This window comes from Schistocerca piceifrons, chromosome 3, assembly GCF_021461385.2.
Source record: "Schistocerca piceifrons isolate TAMUIC-IGC-003096 chromosome 3, iqSchPice1.1, whole genome shotgun sequence".
In the NCBI taxonomy this organism is placed as follows: Eukaryota; Metazoa; Arthropoda; class Insecta; order Orthoptera; family Acrididae; genus Schistocerca; species Schistocerca piceifrons.
In genome coordinates, this window is record NC_060140.1 from 165,336,042 (window position 1) to 165,356,821 (window position 20,780).

The following is a 20,780-nucleotide window of genomic DNA, read 5'->3' on the forward strand; positions in this document are numbered from 1 at the left end:
AGAACTCAACTTTAAACTTGAAAGAACATAAAGAAACTGAAGTAACATTTTTTGTTGCGGATGGTATTCATTCTCACTCGTTTAAGAACCATCGATGCACACACATCACCAGTAGGAAATGATGTGCAACGGCCCACACCAGCACCAAGTACCAGATCAGGTGCTGCACCATTAAGTCACGATTTTCCTTGACCCACTTAATAGTCTCTTCAATGCTCTCCCGCATGTATCTTGCAGCGACTTCACGATCATAGGCCTTCATTGTTCGACGGACTGACAGCACAGCTTCTCGCATCGCTGGGATGATGGTATTCCTGAGGTACAAGTACTCATCGGGACCCACGTCCCGCATTTTCACAAGACCCTGTGGACACCAACAGAAAAAAATATCTTCAGTGTGAACCACATAGAAAAAGGTCATTCCTATGTACTACGTTTCTTGCATTACTCTGTGTTGTGTGGTACATTTTTGCGTCTGAACATTACAGCCTTCATCATGTTGTGTAGGTACTTTCAAAGAAACGAGTATGATCACGATAACTAACGACATAAGTTAGAATTACTTTCTTATCCTATAACGAGACGCAGGTAGAATTGACAGAAATGACAGAGAAGATCCAAAGAATAGTGGCGCACACCGTCACAGGATCGCCTAGTTGACGCGAGAGCGTTGCTGAGAAGATAAGCAAACACCCGTGGCAGGCGCTACAGGAGAGGCGCGGTGCATCACACAGACGTTTCCTATTGAAATTTCGAGAGATCACTTTCCAGGAAGAGTAGGACTACATATTGATTCCTCCCACGTACATCACATTAAGCGACCACTACAAGAAAATTCGGGAAGCTAGAGCTAATATAGAAGCTTAGCGACAGTCATTCTTTCCAGGAGCCATCCACGAGTGCAGCAGGAACCGAGGATCAGTCAGTCGTAGCAGAAGTACCCTCCGCCACTCACCATTAAGTGGCCTGCGTGGCATGATGTGGATGTAGTTGATAAATGGTGCAGACAGGAGTAGAATAATTAAAGGTTTGTTTCATAATCACGATCCACTGGTCAGAGACGAAGTTTTCAAAGAAGAAGAGTGGTTAGACCATGTACAAGGCCTGTAAAATTTCCAGAGTTATACTGAAAACCGTCTAAAGCAGACTGATTCCTTTTCTAAAGAACGATTGTAGCTATTACAAGAGACCAGCGAAAATAATTGTTTCAAACACAATACGAAGCTTAACAAACAATAATTATTGCATTAAATATTACCATAACCTAAAGTATTACTATAACTGATGCAAGATAGAATTTCTCAACATACCTTTATCTTCACTTTCATAAACTCCTTGAAGACATCCAGAAAGATGTGGTCCTCCTCGTGGGTCGTCTCCATGTCGTCCTGAATAATTCTGACTTTTCCAGACTCCTTCGCCGACACTTCCTGTAAAATTTAATATCGTTGTTTAAGATGTGATTCAACAGGGTATAAGATGGGATTGCACTAGTTTATCTACAGTGAACTGGACAATTGATAATACATAGCGGTCTCACTACTACAGAACCTTGATACTACTACGCAGCACTAAAGAAAATCATTGGTTGGAATGAAACTTAAAAATTATGTAATAACAATTGATACATGAAATACTACTACAACCGCTAACAGTCACAAAACTTATGTAGGATACAGTTTATTGTATTACCTTCATCTTCTGCTTCACGAGCTCATTGAGCGTATCGAGAAATACGAGTCCATTCTTCTGGAAAGTATCTAACACATCCTGAAGTATGCCGCTGCCTCTTGCCGATATTTCCTGTAAAATGGCCAGCACAATACAGTTGTATGTGACGCTAATTAACAGCATAAACTGTGGCTTTGTAACTAATTCATCTACAGAATACTGAATAACACATTAGATATCTACTTCCGATACCACCTCTACCAAACGTTTATCACTCTAACAAGACATGAAATGAAATCATTGCTTGTAATGTAGTGTAATGCTCAATAAATAACAGTTACTACATTAAATATTATCGAAACGGGAAATAACTGTAACTATTGTCCGTTAGAGATTCACATAATACCTTTAACCACTCCTTAAGATCCTCGAATGTATCCAGAGCAGACGGCTCGTTCTCAAGTATCCCGCTGTTTCCAGGCGCGCTCACAGACATTTCCGATTCTGTGCCTACCTTGGATGTCTTGGAAGGGCGCGCCGTATCTCTTACACAGTTATTAACACTGACTACGCTCACAGCAACTGCTGCAACTAACCCTATCGCCACAAACTGCCATACTTTACACGTCGCCATGCTTGATCAAGCTTATCGCTCAGCGTCTAATAGCAGTCTGTTGCTGCGAGACGGCCAGACACGGTTGGATGCTATTCATTTGTTTCACTCTTCCGCTTTGCAACAATACCTATGAAGAGAGAGTGTCGTTTGGATAGACCAAGATTTAGAACAAAACTGCGAAATAAGAAACACTCTTTATTCACGTACATTGCATGTGTGTCGATTGCCAACACTAAGTGCTGCGTGTTAAGTGCGGGAGTTGAGCGATAAATTTTAAACTTTATGAGCAGGTATTTAATTTCCTGAGTACCTCATTTGGTCACTACAAAATTCTCCTTTCCCTTGCACCCCATAAGATGAAATCCACCAAATCATCAACAAACGATGTGCTGCACTCCATCTCTGATATCACACATATCAAAGATCAACCAGATTTGATCTTTTTTCGTTCGATTTGCCTCACTGTTGCTCCTTTTCATTAAGACTAGAGAAGCAATAAAATCTTGAAACCTTTTCCTCATCAGATGTACTATCATGCGCAAAAGTATCCGAACGACCTGAGTTGTGATCCACCGGATTTGCATGCAACCAACATAACGTAGCTGCTTAGCGGGTCCACTTTATTGCATTGCGATACAGTCGTTCGACAATACAAAATGGATACCACGAGAGACCACTAGACAACACTGTTCTTTAAGGCAATCAGTGCGATGTAACATCACGCCATGATACTGCAATAACTAGAAAAGCACGTAAGTAGAGATGAGTTAGTCCCTAACGCTTGCACTGGTTAGAATGATTTTCAAAAGCGTTACCATCTCATTACAATCTGAAACAACTAACTATGGCACATAAACTATGTAGCAATCCTTAAACAAAGTAAATGTTTGCATGAACAAGATATTCTGAGACAATGTCTGGAGTAATAATGGTCTATGACAGTTCGAAGTATTTTTCCTCTGTATAAGGTTTTCCCGCACCTGCTAAATGTCCCAGTAACGATTGGTTTTAGCATAAACTGGTCGTTAAAGGAACTAGTTAAAGAAAACGCGATAAACAGCGATAAAAGCTCTATAGAAACCACAATATTAATGGAGTATAATCAGTAACTTGGCTGTACAAATTATTCATGAAGAATTATTTGCCCACATTTTTGAACTAAAACTTACAGAACGAAATTTTTTGTTTTGGATCTAGACAGAACCTAGCAGACGTATTCACTGCTAACTACAATACACTTTTGCACTTGCCCGTTACTTGATCAAGGCAACGATCATCAATGCTGACTAGCCGTAAAGAGACGTGAAATATAAACGTTTTCACCAGAATTAGTTAACACATCTGAACTTGAAACGAAGTGACGGAATTATTTCTACTACATCAAAACCATTATCGCCCTGTTTAACCACGAAAGACGTTTAACATACTCTCCTTCACAAGTAACCAAGTATGCATGTGCTGAAAATTGGAATGCTGTGATTTAAAATGTTTGATGGGATTTTTTGCCCAGCACGTTATCGGATTGTTAACTAAGTAAAATCAGATGTTTGAAATTGAATTTATTTACCAGCAGCGAGCAGTATCAATATGAGATCAGGGTACAACTTTATTTTGCTTGCCCGGGAATCGAACCCGGTGCGTACTCTCTCTGTTTCCCACTTTCTAATGCGGATATTATTGTAATCTCATGACTGCGTCATGTAAGGACCATACTAGTCTTCATAGCTCCGATCTGATGCCAATATGACATTTTTTCTATGAAAACTAATGTTTTATTTCTAGAAATTCAACTGCAGCATGTGAGGTTACCAGATCATTCGATGATTACTGTCATGATTGCTATTATTATCTTCATTATGATTGAAGGAAAGGTATATGTTCTTTGTTCATTTTTGGAACCATCTGCCCATATATGGTAATTATGTAGTTCCTTCTATGCACAGGGAATATTTTTCGATTTAATGTCGGAAATCTGCAATTCTTGATTAATTACATTAAAATTAAATTTTTGTTGAAACCATTATTTGTGAGCTGAACTCATGTAGCTTTTCTTTATGTATTTGCGCTTAGCAACGATGCTTGTAAAATGTGGAATCTGGACGTAAAACACTATTCAAAATGCAGGGAAGTTAATGTCTGCCATTAAATGTCATGTGTATGCTTTACAGATGACTTGATCAGACTGTTGTGAATCATACGGGAGTTACATAGCTGTTGATTAATATCTCCCTCATTTTTGTGTGTCGTGTTTAATAAATTACCGAAAAGACAAATAGAGTATATGCATTATAACAGTGAAGAATAGAGTATAGTTACGAGTACAACTAAATGATACAAAACTGAGCTATGCAAAGTCTAAAAGGTGTCGCAATGTACGAAAAAAAATCATCTCTCAGTAATTTGACTGTCGGCACAGCGACTGAAGCTCACGATGGACCAATGTAGTGAGTGTATAGTACTAATAATGTAACTCTTAGCAGGAGCGGAAAACTAAATGATCTCCAGGAAAGCACTGAAACAGAGGACCAGAAAGCGTTAAAAGTTGCAAAATGGTCATCACCATTAGAAGAGCTGGATGCATTTCTTGTTATTCTGTATGTTATGGACGCCACAGGTTCCATAGGAGTGGAAGTGGACCTACTTTGGTCAGAGGAAAGATGAAAAAAAGTTTTACTACACTGTGACGTCACGTAATGGCTTCAGGAGTATCATGATGATCACGCAGGAAATCAGTGATCAAGTCTCAACAAGTTTATTAACAACAAAACTAGGTCTGCTTCGATGATGAAAACGAAAGGCACACAACACAGCTTCTCACTAAGTACTGGTGGAGAGGCTTGACAGTCCTGCTAACTAGAAGTCGCCTGATTGTTTCTCATCTGTAGTAACAGCGCTAGGAGCTTCACAGGAAAATACACGAGGGGTTTGCCGCTAAATCTTTTGTAGACTTCCGACAGACCATAGTATTAACATTTTATCCAAAATCAACAACTGTAGTTGTGTGTAACGAAATAATAAGCAACCAGATGGATGAAAGGAATTTAATTTCTTTACCGGTTTCTGGCACTTGGTGGCCTCCTTCAGATGGTTATTCATATCTCATTATTTGCCAATATCATTAATAAGATGCATACAGCAAATTGCAGCGGTCATATGGTTCTTAATGTCTATTCAAAAATAGTATGAAGAAACGAAACAACAAGTGCAAACATCATTCCCGAACAAGATATAATCAGCTAATAACACTATGAAACCATAACCACGGCATTTTGCTGTTTGCATCTTATTACTGACGCTTGCAAATAATAAGGTAGGTGTTACATTCTGAAGAAGGGCATTAAGTGTCCGAAACCGGTAAAGTAATTACATTTCTTTTATGCACCTTTTTCCTTACTATTTCGTTACATACCCCGACACTCCTCACGTTTGATTCATGATCGATACAGATGGAGTGATTAAAAAATGAAACTTTGCTCTGACGTCACACGAATGAGACAGAGTGACAACAAACTGTCAAATTACTCATGGTCCATATATCTGTGTCAATAAGCATTAGCTCCCGCACAAGTCTGATGCCGGTTCACTCATTTCATGACTGCAATACGTAGTGAGTATGCGCAGAAATGCGGAATGACTGTCAATAACGATTTTCAGCATATGTTGAATGATTTCACATGTCTTGGTGGAGAAGAAACACGTCCTGCTGGTGAACGTAAGTATCTAGCACAACGGTGCTTAATGGTTGGAAGCAAAATAACTGACCATCACAGTGGCTACCTCTTGCAGCGAAACTAGCTCCCCAAAATGGGTGAATGACTAAGAATGAGATGTAAACGCGTTGACTAGAGATTTATAATTTTTGGCCGGACGGGGTTTCTAGGGGGTTCGAAATTCGATGGTTCTAGTGTTACTCCAGATATTCTCAAATTCATATGTGAAGGGTTTCCGAAAGTATCTGCTCTGAAAGTTTAGTGTTATGGGGGCGAGACTCGCGCCGATAGGCATCAGAAACCTTTCTCTTACACAGTTGTTAAATAGTATCTCGTTAGAGTATGATGATTAATAATCAGCAGCCCTAATTGAGCACGTATGGTTCTTATTTCCTGCTTAAACAGGGTAATCAGATAATGAATTTTTAATACCTTAAATGCTCGGAATCATTCACAGAAATCGGTTATCCCTATTTCATTAGCACGCTTGTGTAAGAACAGCGTAACAATAAAAGTGTAGGTTTTCTAATACCCCAGGGCTTCTGCGCATGTATGTAACTTTTACTTGATGTTAATTAAAATTATATTATCTGCGTTAACATTATAATTTTATACGGAACTGGTTTTAGCAACGGATGCTAGAAAAAGAAGCTTGTGACCGTGTTCAGAGCTGATAGTGGTGGTGATCTGGAGAGTTAAGAAATGTTATTGCAGTGGACCGTATTCCGTGAGATAACACATAGCTCTTCCGGAGAGAACTTACGATGAGCCTACATTAACTGAGATTTGTTTTGTGGTGTCTCACTATTCTCCTTCAGTACAACTATCCTGCTTTCTGGACGTACAGTTCCCCGTAAGCCCACTCTTGCTTTAGGATGTTGCTTGGGTTTTACCAAAACACAAACTCGTTCCTTAGAAATATCTCGCAGCCAGGAACATCAATACTGCTATTTTGGTGTTTTACATGAAGCTTTCCCAATTGATTTTCGGGATCGGAAACCGGTATGTTTTATAAATTACCATTTAAGACAACCAGGTTGCAGACTTAGCCCAGGCTTTTTTTAGGGTGAAACAGAAAAGACACTCTACATATAGAAGTTAGTAATACAGTTACGGCACTGGGTGGAAGAAGGAAGGCAACAGTAATCTTTATTCACTAGCCCAAAATAGACGACTGTTTCGGCGCTCTACAAAATGCCCAGTACTCAGCACAATACACACTTGTAGCAGTTCGTCGAATTCGAAGGGATTAAGGAAGTTGAATAAAATTAAATATACCTGGATATCAGTAATTGTATTGAGAACTTCGTCATCAGTCCCCGAATTCTACTACCATGTCGATTTCAGATCAGTATGTTTAGAGAACCCATCATGTCCGTATCTCAGGGCTGTGTTACGAGGTGTACGAAATAGTATTTTGAATGTTTTAGAGCCTCAAATTGTACTGAAGTTTGGTACCATCTTGTAACACTCGATTAATGATTTTCTTTTATTTTTATTTCTTATTGTGTTGCTAGGTCTTTGTAAAATAGCGCCGGCCTGTCAAACTTCTGTTTACCTACAACCGTGCAAAAGAGACACAACTATGAAACAATACCTGAGAGACGGTTTTCTGATACCTTGTATGTTTTGGCTAAATTGATAGTGGCATTCAGTTACTACATTCAAATCGTTATGAATACTAAGAAGTTTGTGAATGTTATGAATTATCTGCTCGCCCATCTCTTACAGCGGTCGATTATCAAATCCGTTCCAATAACACGTATTATTCCACATGAACCACGGACCTTGCCATTGTTGGGTGGCTTATGCGCCTCAGTGACACAGACAGCAGTATCATAGGTGCAACCACTACGGAGCGGTATCTGTTGACAGGCTAGACATGCACGTTTCTCACGAAGAGAATCAGCAGGCTTCTCAGTAGTTGCAGGGGGGACACACTGGATGATTGACTAAGCCGCCCTTGTAACATCAATCAAAATGGAATGCTGTGATTGTACTGTGAACGGCTGAAAGTAAGGGGAAAAAACAAGTGAAATTGTTGCCGATGGGATGTAGCTTTACTGTTGGGTTAAATTATTCACTTCTTCTGATCTCTGGGAAGGGACCACTCAGAAGGATATGAGGGTAAACAAACCAGGCGTTGTGCCGGTCGAATCGTGGACGTTACATCCATTATCGCCAGATTTTTTTCTTTTTAAGTCATCTGTCTTCTGGTTGGTTTGATACAGTCCGCCATGAATCCCTCACCTACGCCAAACTCTTCGTCTCAAAGTAGCAGTTGCAACCTACGTACGTAATTGTTTGCTGGATGTATTCCAACCTCTGTAGATAGGTTAGAATATTTAAAAAGGGAAAAGGATAGGTTGAAGTTATAGTGGGAATTAGTGAAGTTCGGAGGCAGGATGGAACAGGACTTCTGATCAGATGAACGCAGGGTTACAAATATGAAATCAAATAGAGATAATGTCGAAGTAGGTTTAATAATGAATAAGAGCGTATGAATGCCGACTAGCTACTATGAACGGCATTGTGAACATCGCGTCGTGGACACCTACCACAACTATTCAAACTTATATCTCATCTTGCTCTGTAGACGATGAAAATAATGAAAAAATACATGATGAGACGAAATTATTCAGATGGCTGAGGGAGATGAAAATTTAATTGTTATACGGAAATCGACTCCGATAGGAGTAATATGACGAGAAGAAAAAATGGTGGGTGAATATGTACTCGGGGAAATGAATGAAAAGCGAAAGCACCTCATTGAATTTGGCACACACTGTAAGTTAATCATCGCTAAGACTTAGTTTAAGAATCATGAAAGTTGATGGTATCCTTGGAAAAGACCTGGGGGCACCAGAAGGTTTCACATGGATTGTATACGACACAGATTTCGGTAACAGTTTTTATATTCTATAACAGGATCAGATATGGACTCTGAGCAGAATTTAGTGATTATGAACTGGAGATTAAAACTGAAGAAATTTCAAAAATGTAGGAAATTCAGAAGTTGGGACATGACATAGAGGTTGCCCAGAATTTCAGAGAGAGCATTAGGCAACGAGAGAGTAGAATGGGAGAAAGGAGTACAGTAAAAGACCAATGGGTAATCTCGTGAGGTGAAATAGTGGAGGCAGCACAGTATCAAATAGGTAAAAGGACAAGGCCTAATAGAAATCCTTGGATATCACTGGTGATATTCAATTTAACTAATGAAAGGAGATAATATTAAATTGCAACCATTGAAGCAGGAAAAGAAATATAAACGTCTAGGAAATCACATTGACAGAAGGTGAGAAATGGAAAGCAGGAACGTCTAGAGCTCAAAAATAAGGATTTAGACGCATATATAACTAGGGGAAGGAGAGATACTGCTTACAGGAAAGGTATGGATGCCTGTTGAGGAAATAGAAGTAGCTATATGAATATCAAATGTTACAAACACAAAAGGGAAAGCTGAAAGGTAGAAGGATCAAATAGAGGATCCATACAAAGGAGACAAAGGCTACATAATAGAAAAGGAATAGCACGTAGATGAGGATGAGATGCGAGATATGATAGTGCGAGAAAAATCTGACAAGACAGTGAAAAACCTAAGTCGAAACAAAGCGCATGAAGCAGAAGGCTTCTCATCAGAATTGCTGATGGCCTTGGGAGAGCCAGTCATGCCAAAACTATAACGTCTTATGTGCAAGACACATGAGACAGCAGAAATACCGCCAGACATCAAGAAGAGTGTAGTAACTCAGATTCCAAAGGAAACTGGTGCTTACAAATGTGAAACTTAGAGAACTATCAGTTTAATACGTAATGGTTTTAAATAATGACATAAATATCTCACAGAAGAATGAAAAAAACGGATAAAAGCCTACCTTCGAAATGATAACTTTGGATTGCGGAGAAATGTGGGAACAAACGACGCCATACTGAGCCTATCTCTTCTATTAGATGAGAGGTAAAGGAAAGGGAAACCTACGTTTATAGCATCTGAAGACTTATAGAAAGCTGTGGACAATATTGATTGGAATACTCTCTTGGAAATTCAGAACGTAATAGGATTAAATTAAATGGAGGGAATGGCTACCTTCAACTTGAAAAGTAATCAGACGCCAGCAATAATAACTGAAGTGTATAAAGGGAAGCAGTGATTGAGAAGGTAGTGATGCAGGATTGTAGCTTATACCTGATGTTATTCACTTTATACATTGAGCAAGATATAAAAGAAACCAACGGAAAATTTGGAGTAAGAATTATAGTTCAAGGAGAAGAAAAAAACCTTTAGTTTTTCAATTGTAATTCTTTCAGAGACAGGGAAGGACATGAAAGACCAGTTGAATGGAATGTGTAGCGTCTTGAAAAATAAAAGACGAACATCAGCAAAAGAAAATAAGGATAATGAGATAGAGGTGAATTAAATGAAGTGATACTGAAGGAATCTGAATAAGGAACGAGACCATTAAAGTAGTACATGTGTTTTGCTATATGGGCAGCGAAAGAAATGATGATGGCCTAAGTAGAGAGGGTATAAATTGCAGGATGGCAATGGAAAGAAAAGCTTTCCTGACGAAGACAAATTTGTTAACATATATAGATTTAGGTGTTAGAAAGTCTTTGTGGTAACTTAATGTTTTGGTTCATCGCTGTGGAACGCTTGAAGTGGCTTCGAAGTGTTTGTGTTTCCAGAATGTATATGTCTGGAGTCCAGTCTTATAGGGAAGTGAGACTGCACAAGTGAACAGTACAGAAAAGGAGGCTGGAATGGTGTAATGGGACATTAAGTGATATTACTACGGAGGAATTCATTGGCTTCGCTCCAAGATGTACACTATCTAAATTTGTTGAACTAATTATTCAGGACTGCGTGTATGTCTACTGAACATGGTACTAGGTAATCTGTTAGTCCATAGACGTCCTACGTGTGAGCTTGTGTTTGAGGTGACAGCATCTTCAGAGTTTTGCTGTTGCCTTGTGTCGATAGCGAAGTACGGGGCATCACCAACATTTTTTCAATAGGATGGACGAATTTCAGAGGTGAGACTGGTGAAGTTATTGACCACACACGAAGCTGGTGCATATGCTCTCGGAGCGTATACAGCGGCTCTTTGCGATGGTCATACTCTTGCTTCCTTTGTTCCAAACGGAAAAGCCAAAGCCATTTGACCTAAATATCCAGTGAGTACCTGGCCGTCTACGGTGGAAAGCAGAAATACCGGCAGCAGTAGGATTTGCTTCCGGCTGAAAGCCGAAGATCCTACCAGAAGGTCGCAGGCCTCTAAGAAGGATTAATATCATGGGTCCCAGTTGTTTCTTTGTTTCCATAAATAATAGGATTCGCAAGATTCCTGTTTACACAAGGTACGTTAGACCGAAAACGATTAGCATCTTGGCCATACTTCTTGCGTAACACCAAATCTTTCTACATTTCCTTCTCCTACACAGCTGTACGACTCTAGAGTGAACCACCAAGAAACGTTTGTATATCCGAGCCCACACTGTGGTGAAGAACAGATGAAAGCTTAGTTTGTTAACATCGGTGTAACTTCTCTGTCGTCATAACGTAGTTTTATTCATCTGTTCGACAGTGAATCAGTATATGTGTTAAATCGTGAAATATCTATGCTATCCCCGGATGGCTTGTTATACAGGGGGTCAGGTTCAGCATTCAGTACAATAGGGCACCCTAAGTCTGCATCCTCCTGATGGGATATCACGGACTCTGATCTAAGAGCGACTGAGTACTCCCTGGAAGATCGTGTGAGCCAAACATGCACATCGTAGTCACCGACATCTCCAAGCGGGGCCACCGACGGGGCGCTCCTACCTCGCCAGCGGGTGGCTGACCACCGCACCAGGATGGCACTCCGAGCTGACGCAACTCCCTTGGCAGCTCTGGGTGCGCAGTTGGATTCAGCTTCGTAGATCTAGGAGAAGTCACGGCAGCGACTTATATTCTTAGCGATAAATTCAGTAATCTTGAATAACATATATGAAGACAGTAACTTGTTCTCGAAAGAACAGTGACTGTTGATTACCGTGCAGCTTCTCCCTGGAATAAATGGTGACTAACTGACAACCTCAGTTGCCGACAGGTGTTGTTGACATACCTCGATGTGGACAGCTGAAAATGTGTGCCCCGACCGGGACCCGAACCCGGGATTTCCTGCTTACATGGCAGACGCTCTATCCATCTGAGCCACCGAAGACACAGTCATTTTTAGCTGTCCACATCGAGGTATAACAACAGCACCTGTCGGCAGCTGAGGTTGTCAGTTAGTCATCACTTGAATAAAATTTTATTGAATCTAACAGCGCCACACAGGTCCTCCGTCGGCATCCTAACAAATCAGTAGATCTTTTCAGCCCGGCAGTCAGCGTCCCCTCCAGAACCATCACAACCTGGGTCGAGTTCCGAGTTTTCTGCGTGCTGGATACTCGAAGAAAGGTGTTGTACATCTCACGCTAACACGCTTAGAAAATTCTTGAGTTGTCATTCAGGGTCTACAATGAGAATAATCGTGGGCGATTTGTACCGGTATCGCCGATATCGGGCTCTGGATTCGTGAATGGATTAACAAAATAGACCCTCAGGTACACCATGCTAAAGTGTAGCTGCACAAGTAATGCACAGCGGACTGCCGTATGTACACAAGCAATAGGGCTATTAACAAATTGTTCAGCCGTCTCCTGATGTTCCCTACAAAGGCCAAGACGCCAGGGGAATATATTCAAAACTGGAAACAATCACTCTGACAAGTGTGTGTGTGTATGTGTGTGTGTGTGTGTGTGTGCGCGCGCGCGTTTAAAAAGCAGGACAGACAAAGCTACGGGATAGTGACATATGACCCATGAAACTCTGAAGATAAGCATATTAAAGTACATAATGTCCAAGAGGATAAAGTCAGCAACGCTATCAGACTCGAAAAACGTATTTAAAACAATCAAAAGCCCACGCTGTCATAAATTTCTTACGATAGAGAGATTTGAGGACTTGCATACATTAATACTGCATGTGGTAGGCCTACATGTATGACTTGCTTCGAAATTTGAATAGCATACTTTGAATATAAATCAGCGTTCCGATGAAGCACGCAGCAGTGCAGTGGGGCATTTTGCTCACCACTGTGCACGTATGTACGAAATGTAAAAAATACTGAACTAACAGAAGACTCATTTGCGAAAATCCTGGCTTCCCATGGAACGTATTACCCTAACAGTGCAGTAAGGCTGTGCTGCCACGTGTCTCACAACAGCATACAGCAGCACAGCACACGCTTTATAACGTTTCTCAGTTCCTGTAACTGTAATAGCGTGTCCGTTCATCAACACTGTGCCTCAACCATGGATCAGTAGTTGCAGATTTAACTATCGGAGTGGCTATGTAACTATGATTCTGGTAATTTATGTATTATGAGATAAAACAAGATAGTAGCCAACCAGAATGAGATATTCAAATGAACTTTTGGCAAAGACTAATGAGTTTCTCGTTAATATAAAATATTGCGTACTGAATTGCATCACAAACATACAAAAAGTACTTAACAATCCAGTAATGATTTCTCAGCCTACATTTCAAAGTACTGGGCCGACAATCAGATGTGACATAATTCACGTAATATGTTATTACAAATCATTGAGAAAATTAATCCTTACATTTCGGGGCAGGTGTGCACCTTTCAATTCTGATATATCGAGAAGAGAAAAAAGTAATATGTAATGCTATATTCAGCAATTCCCAATTAGCGACCTATCAGCATCAATTAATACTGCTCGGGCATACTCTTTCGAATACCTACATGTGGAATGAGACCAACAAACATTACCAGCTAACCTCACAGGCAAAGCTAAATTTCGTCTCTGAATATTAACTAGATTCATGCTACAGGATTCCTTGGACACTGTAGCGTCTCTTCAACAGCGTGGAGCTCCGACAAACAAATATGACTTCCTTGTCTCTCCAACTCACCAGTTCAGAACTGGTGAGAGAACAGATTCTTAGTAGTATTGGCTAACTCTCTTGAAACACGGAAGACCCAAGGCCTGCAACCCGCAAACCGTTGCTGCAAACCGACTCATGCAACACTTCATACTGACAACAGTGACTTCACAAAGATGTTGCCAAAGAGTTTGAATCATTGTATTCAAACTGCTTAGAACGAGAGCAATTGGAGTTCACGAAAAAATTGTAATATTTTCTGAGCTAATGGAAAAGCTGAGAAACTGCCACCGTTCACCTAGAAGTTTCTGTTCGTTTGGACTATCGTTCTAATAGATATCCACAACGTATCTTCATAGTGATTATCTATGGTCTGCGATCCATATGAGGCTTTCCTCCATTCAAATAGTATTTTCTACGGCTAGTCTTGGCGTTAACAGCGTTGATCTCTAGCATTACCCGTCAGCAAAAGTCTATTTATAACGGGCTGTCCCTGATAATACTTGTAGTGTTAACGAAAACCAAAACCCGTGAAGTAAATTCTCGAATACCCTCAGAGAAGCAGTGTACACCAGCATTGTCCAGACAGCTGCGATTATTCTCAGAAAATGTTGCATGTGCAGTGCGGCTTGTATCGCACAGTTATGAACAAGTGTACGGCCTCGATGGGAGTGCACTCTAGGCTCCGAAGCTAGTAATGGTAGAAACGATCATTTAGAGAGCTCCCGACCTTGGTGCAAATTCACTACGAGTTATTAATCCTAGAGATATAATTTTTAAATGAACACACCGAACTTTACAGTATTGTTTACTTAATTGCGACCTAGGATTCGGCCTTTTATGCCGTTGCCAAGTTATTGAGATTGTGTCACAAAGTTAGTCACTTGAAAATGGCACAAAATCCCGAAACCTATGTTGTAGTTAAATAAACAACGATATTGAGAAATGACGGTGTGTTCACTTAAAATGTTTTGTATCACTCTTGCTCATGAACATCAAAACCTGTTTAAAGAGATGTCAGCTCCGTTTAGTTACTTTCATCATCATTTTATTATGACAAAGCGGTATGATTTTGAGGCCAGCTAAAAGAAAAGATCAACCAGAAATAATTCATCTAAACGTAATTTCACACTGAGCTGGAGTGTACTTCATTTTGAAACTTCCTAGCAGATTAACACTGTTGTCATGCCGGAGCCAGAATCTAGAACATTGATTTTCGCTGAACTATCTTCATTTTTACTGTGTACCTTTAATGGTTCTCTTTTCTCCTCCTGTACCTCACCTTACCCTCGCCATAAATCGACTTCATCAACGTTAGTTGATCCCCTGGAGAGACCATCACCACTTACTGACCACTGTGTCATCCTTCGTCAACGGCGTCGTTGGTTGCAGCGTGGAGGTGCGTGCAGTTAGCACAGCACTCTCCGGCCGTTGTCAGTTTTCGTGACCTGGGGCCGCTACTGCTCGATCAAGTAACTAGCACCACGGGAATAGCTGGACGCAGTCCCAGACTTCCCATCAAGGAAAAATCCGTGGCACTCCCGGGATTGGAAACAGGGTTTCCCGCATAAAAGTCATTGAGCTACGGAATGCTCCGCTAAAATAACACTATTTTCATTAAGCCTTTTGATGGGAAAAATCATTTCGTTGGTATCCTGGTAGCGTACCAGACTTCGAATCAAAATATCTCGCGTTAGATCCCCTTTCGTCCAGGGATTTTTACGTCTCGCTTACCACCTTTCAAATGTTTTCCGATGTGAATAGTGCCGAAATTCGTTGGTGTCCTCGGGATACATTAACTGTACGTACACATTATATCTTGCTGGGTAAGTTTGTTCAAAGGTCTGAGACGGCAAGAACGTACAAAATTATACAGGACCATTGTTAGTAAAGCACTGTTATGTTCAAACATAAATTCGTGTTGTTGATAACTTTCTTATGTCGCTTAAAAGAAAAGCTCTACCGCGAGGCACACGAAAAAACTAAAAGTAAAATGCTAAGAGTTCAAGTAATTCAAGACACCGTCTTATTCCCACCGTAAGTGACAGTTTTCGTCAGCTCTGATGCTCTCGTCCACCACAGCAGAGATCGCCAGCAGCAGCAAAACAGCCACTTATATCGCCACAACGAGGTATGTGGCCGAGAGGGGACAGATTGAGGAGCTGTGTGGTGTACGGCAGTGGACCAGCAACATGAACTGGCAGCTGATGCTGAGGGGTGGGTGGCGCATTACACAAAACTTCACGTGTGGCACCGACCGGTGGGTTTGCTGGCTCCTGACGATAGCAGCCTTTTGTATTGTTGTAGGCGGACGGGATGGCTGCTTTCATAACCAGAGTGGAGCCTCAGAAAAGAGGTGCGAGTATGGAGACGACAGCAAAAAGATGCACCAACTGACAGCTATCAAAGAGGGTGGCCAGCTGTTTGGGACAGAGTAGGAAATAATGGAGGAACCCAGGGGAGTCAACCTCGTGGAGACTAGGATCTCGAATTGTGGTGACTTGTTGTCACCACAAGGCGTTGGTTCTAGTCTGGACGAGTGGATGGTTCTTGGCTCTGTGGATACAAGTGTGGTGTCACCGCCAGACACCACACTTGCTAGGTGGTAGCTTAAATCGGTCGCGGTCCATTTAGTACATGTCGGACCCGCGTGTCGCCACTGTGTGATCGCAGACCTAGCGCCACCACAAGGCAGGTCTCGATATACGATAGAGCACTCGCCCCAGTTGTACGGCGACATTGCTAGCGACAATACGGACAAAGCCTTCCTCTCATTTGCCGAGAGTCAGTTAGAATAGCCTTCTGCTAAGTCCATGGCTACGACCTAGCAAGGCGCCAATTGTAACAGTGCATGTATCTTACGAGTCGCATTTGTATAGTCAAGAGAGATGTATCACAAGGAGTCATTAAAGTTAAGTATAAAGCAGCTACGTACTTTTCTTGCTACCATTCAATAGTTATCCTGTTCCAGAATTCACGCCCGTCTGCGTTAGATAGCGTGCCTATCGGCCCCCACAAAATAACACTGTGTCGGCACTTCTGTCGACACATCAACAAGCAGCATGCAACTGCCAGAATACAAGTTAGTATCAGGGCAAGAGTGGCTTTGGCTCATTATTTTCATTTATTTTTGAGGCATCAGGCTCCTGACTGGTTCGATGCTGCTCTCGCCAGATTCCTCTCCTGTGCCAACCTGTTCATCACAGAATAGGAATTGCAAACTGTATTTCAATTGTTTGCTCGATATATTTCAATCACTGTCTTCCTCTACAGCTTTTACGCCGTACAGCTCCCTCTAGCACCATGGAAGTTATTCAGTCGTCTAAACACATGACCTACCGTCCTGCGACTTCTTCTTGTCGGTGTTTTCCTTACATTCCTTTAATCACCGTATCAGTCCAACTTATTTTCAACACTCCTCTGTAACACTACATCTGAACTGCTTCGATTCTCATCATTTCTGCTTGTCGCAAAGTCCATGTTTCACTACCACGCAATGTTGTGCTGTGCTCAAAACGTACATCCTCAGATACTTATTGCTAATATTAAGTCCTTTGTATGATACTAGTTGACCTTTTTTGGTTCAAATGCCCGCATTGAAAGTGTTAGTCTGCGTTAGATATCCTCCTAGCTTCGACCGTCGTTATTTTGCTGCCTGGGTAGCAGAATTCCTTAACCTGATCTACTTCACGATCACCAACCCTGATGTTACGTCTCTCGCTGTTCTCTTTTCTACTACATCTCATCACTTTCATCTTTTTTCGATTCACTCTCAATCCATATACTGTAGTCATTAGACTGTTCACTCCATTCAGCAGATCACGCAATTCTTCTGCACTTTCACTCAGGATAGCAATGTTTGGGGCGAATCTTATTCCTTCATTCTTGAATTCAAATTCCATTCCGGAATCTTCGTTTTACTCGCATTTGCGTCATCAGTACTTCGATGTTTAGATTGAACAGCATGGTAAAAGATTACTACTCTGTCTTACACCCTTTTTAACCTGAGCACTTCGTTCTTAAGTCTCCTGCTCTTATTGTTCCTCCTTGGCTATTGTCCGTTTTGTATATTACCCATCTTTCCCTACAGTTTACCCCTACCCTTCAGCAAACTTCGACCATCTTGCACTATTTTACATTGTGGAACACTTTTTCCAGGTCGACAAAACCTACGACTGTGTCTTCATCTTCCTTTATTCTTGATTCCACCATAAATCGCATATTCAAAACTGAATGTCTGGTGACTTTTCCTTTCCTATAAGCCAAACTGATGCCCATCGAACACATTCTCAATTCTCGTTTCCATTCTTCTGCACATTTCTTTTGTCAGTAATTTGGATGTATGAGCTATTAAGCTGATTGTGTTACAATTCGCTCACTTGTCAGCCCTTACAGTCTCAGGAATTATGTAGATGACATTTTTCTGAAAGTACGATGGCACATCGCCAGGCTCACACATTCTATACATCAACGTGAATATTCGTTTTGTTGCACTTCCCTCAATGATTTTAGAAATACTGATGAAATGTTATGCGTCCCCTCTGCCATATTTGACCTTAAGTCTCACAAATCTCTTTGAAATTCTTTTAAATTTTAGAATTGGATCCTCATTTTTTTCTATATCGTGCCCTGTTTCTTCATGTATCATAGACGTCTTCATTCTAATCTTTCCACCTATCTGCCCTCTCCTGTGAATTTTAGAGTGGAATTCTTTTTGCAGATTCAATATTATTTCCTTCTTTCATCGATCAACTTAAGTACTTCCTCTGTTATCCATGGTTTTTTTTTTTGCAGTTATCTTCTTTATACCTATGGCTTTCTTCTCAACTTCTGTGATTGCCCTTTTTAGAGATTTCCATTCCCCTTTAACTGAAATGCACACTGAGCTTTTTCTAATCACAGGATCAATCGCCGTAGAGAACTTCAAGCATAACTCTTCATTCCTTAGTGCTTCCATATCCCGCTTCTTTGCGGATTGATTCTTTCTGACTAGTCATTTAAACTACAGCCTGTTCATCTCAACTAAATTGTGATCTGATTCTATATCTACTCCTGGGCACACCTTGCAACCCAGCAACTGATTTCGGTATTTCCAAAGCGGCCTCTTCAAAGCGTACCTCTACCTCTTCTCATTCTTGAACAGGGTGTTCTCAATTTCTAGCTGATATTTAATGCAGAACTCAAGTAGTTTCTCTCCTCTTCCATTCCTAGTACCAAGCCTATATTCTCCTATATTCCTTTCCTCTACTCATTCCATTACAACCACAATCCAGTCCTCCATGACTATTAGATTTTAATTTCCCATTTCGTACTACATTACTCGTTCAATATTCTAATCTACTTTCTCTCTTTCTTTACCTTCAGCTTGCTACTTCGGGATATGTACATAAACTACCGTTGTCGGTGTTGGTTTGCTGTCGATTCTGACGACAACAACCCCATCACTGAACTGTGCACAGCAATCCATTCTGTATCCAGCCTTCTTATTCATAACCACTCCTACACCCGTTGTAACATATTCTGCTGCTGTTGGTATTAACTTATACTCATCTGACCAGAAATCCACACCACTCCCCATTTCACTTCACTGACACACACTATATCTAGTCTGAACCTAAACATTTCCCTTTGCGGAATTCCTTGCTTCCCAATCACGTTTAAACTTCTGACATACCACCCCTCGAGTCGTAGAAACTTAATCTTTCGTTAGATATTCAATCCTGTTTTCATGGTCACCTCCCTCTTGGCAATCTCCTCCCACAGATCTGAATGGGGCGTAGTCTGCATCTTTCGCCAATGGAGAGATATCAGGGCACTTTTTCAGCTACAGATCACATGTCATGTACATACACACAATGTGTCTTTAGTGCAGTTGTTTATGTTACCTTCTGCATCCTCTTGCCATTGTTCATTGCTGATTCTTACTCCTGACGGGGCAGTTTTCCACCTGTCCGCAACTCCACCCTCTTTGACAAAGCCGTTGGCAGAATGAAGGTAACTTCTTCTGCCGGAAGTCTACTGTCACCATTGCAGATGGTGTTTAGCCAAAATTTAAGCTGTGGCGGGATTCGAACACAGGTCCTAGTACGTCTTGATTATTAATGAAAGTCGCTACCCCTTTTTTTTATTTTTTATTTTGTTCGTTAATGTTCGTTGCGTTTGGACTGGGCGGACGTCGTAGGTCATCCGTTCAAGTTGATGGTAGATTCCTGTACTCAGTTTTTTTATTACAGAGGGCCAGCCCCTCTCTGACCGAACAAGCTGAGCTACCGTGTCGGCGCCCCTAGATCAAAATTTTTCGGCTGCAAGAGTTACAGATGGTTGTGGCAGTTCCTTTCAGTGAAAACCTGTGTTGTGCCGATAAACTGTTTGTTATTTGGGCCATTTTAAATTGGGTAAGAGCACACATTGTAAGAACGGTGAGACCATTGTAGGTTTTAATTTGTTAAATTTCCAGAATTTGTATTTTGTTATTTATTGTTTTTTGTGACAGTTTGATGTCTTTAACTGCTTGAATAGAATGAATTTCTCGCTCACTGTTTGTGGGCTTCGGTTAGCAGCGGCTACTTTTTGTTTTTTGGTGCGAATTATTTATTATGCTCTCTTCTCTTGTTAAGGTTGTGTAGTATAATGGATTCGGCGTTTGGTGGGCAACATGTTTGATTATTGTTTTTGGAACTAAGTTTATATTCTTGTGGTTTTTCTTGTTATCCTTTTGCATTTTCTCTCTTGTTGATGTTTTATCGTTTTATCAACTATAATTATGATGCTGAAGATACTTTAAAGGGCAGAATATTATTATATGTTTCAATGTGCTCGGTAGTGAACTGGTATCTGTAAATTT